Here is a 2,256-nt window from a genome sequence, read left to right as displayed (position 1 = left end):
TAAGTATTCCAGTTCAATAGAGAAAATATAACAGAAAGGTCTAATTCTTCAAGTGCATGTAACACGGGCGACGCCGGGTATCTCTGCTAGTTTCTTCTAAATCTTTTCAATTATTTGTTTGTCGTACACTATCTTGTTCATCGGTTCCTAAGTACTAGTATGACCGTATCTACTAAAATTCTCTTATCTCAACTTCTTTAGCTAAAACTGTATTAGAATTTGTTATATTTCGGAATGGTCATTTTGCCAGTTTAGCCAATAAAAACACACGCACTATATATTTGGTGTTATTTTGCTTCAGCGATATTTATTTTTTACTTAATCTTATTTCGGCCAGAGTTCTTTCGTCACACTCCTGTGACCGCATCAGTGGTCCTTTGTTTTCTTCTTTCTTATTTGTTTGTGTCTCTCCTTACTCACCGAAATATTTGTTTCAACACACGACTTCACATAAAAAATCTTGCACAACAAATATTTAAATGTATTAGAATTGACATTGCTAATTCCGATCCCATTTGGTAAGTGCGATCTCATTTGATAAGTTAATGTACTACTTACAGGATGTTGTTAGTTGTTTATTATCCGCAGCGTACTGATTGAGGTCGTCCATAAATGAGAGTAGATTGGCTGTTTTATCGTAAGCAATTAAAACACTACATAAAAATATGAAGGGGTTTCTACCATCGAAAAATCTGGAACCTTGTACTTTTGAGCGAAATCATTAAACACGCTTAAACTCTATCTACACACACAGGCACACATACACACACACACACACACACACACACACGATGCGGATTCCAGTTGAGCCGAACAACCTGCAAGTGCAAGTGGCTAAGCACTCCAAAGAAGCGCGTACACTTAACTTAGTTCTCAGGGGGATTCAGAGTGACACAGGATGTGACAAGGCTGGCTTTTGAAATACAAGTACAACTCATTTTTTCCAGGTGAGTGAACCGCAGCAACGGGGGATGGGGGGAGAAGCATCTTGCTAAAGAACACCACGCGCCGGTGGGTATCGAACTTACTTCCTTACGACTGTGAGCTGAATACCCTAACCACTTAGCCACATAGATACATTCATCCAGTACATACATACATATTACTCTCTTTTACTCTTTTACTTGTTTCAGTCATTTGACTGCGGCCATGCTGGAGCACCGCCTTTAATCGAACAACTCGACCCCGGGACTTATTCTTTATAAGCCAAGTACTTATTCTATCGGTCTCTTTTGCCGAACCGCTAAGTGACGGGGACATAAACACACCAGCATCGGTTGTCAAGCAATGCTAGGGGGACACACACAGACACACAAACATACAGGCACACACACACACACACACACACACACACACAAATATATATATATATATATATATATATATATATATATATATATACATATACACGACGGGCTTCTTTCAGTCTCCGTCTACCAAATCCACTCACAAGGCTTTGGTCGGCCCGAGGCTATAGTAGAAGACACTTATCCCATTCATACATGGGATATGCCTAAATACTAGTTTTGAGAAATTAGGCTTCTCAAAACCAGAAAGGAGAAAGCTAATTCGAAGACTACAGATTCAATCCCTCACTGGAACTGTAAAATCGGTTAAACTTTCTGTCTGTCTGCCTGTCTATCTATATGAATATATCTCTCTTTCTATATCTCTTTATTTACACCTATCTATCTACATCTCTCTCTCTCTCTCTCTCTCTCTCTCTCTCTCTCTCTCCTCTCTCTCTCTTAGACCCGATATTACTTTCGGTTTTAGTACAGTAGACAGCAAGTTACTGCTGATTTATAGACACGAGACAGATTGCACTCACACAATTTCACTCACAAACAAATCTATTTACTTTTGCAACGTTTTGTGTTTTTTTCTTGTCGACAAAATTACTGATAAAAATAAGTTCATAATTTACTGACAAAAGTAACTTCAAAAAATTTCACTTAAATCCGTACACTTTGTTAATTTCCCTAAAAATTTGTTATTTACTTTTGCAACGGTTTTGTGTTTTTTCTGATGTTGACGGTTTTTTTTTTTTCTGGTTCCTTCAATACCGTCTCTTTGGTTCAATGAATGACAAATTTCGCTTCAACCTGTACAATTCTTTATTTACCGTAATCATTTCTTATTTACTTTCTGCCCGTCGTATCAAGAAATATAATTTCCGTTACCAAGTTATTTTCATTATTTATTGTCTTCTGCCCCCGTGTATTTCTGTATACATATATATATATTTTTACTACC

This window comes from Octopus sinensis, linkage group LG11, assembly GCF_006345805.1.
Source record: "Octopus sinensis linkage group LG11, ASM634580v1, whole genome shotgun sequence".
Taxonomy (NCBI): domain Eukaryota; kingdom Metazoa; phylum Mollusca; class Cephalopoda; order Octopoda; family Octopodidae; genus Octopus; species Octopus sinensis.
Note: the sequence above shows the minus strand (reverse complement) of the source record.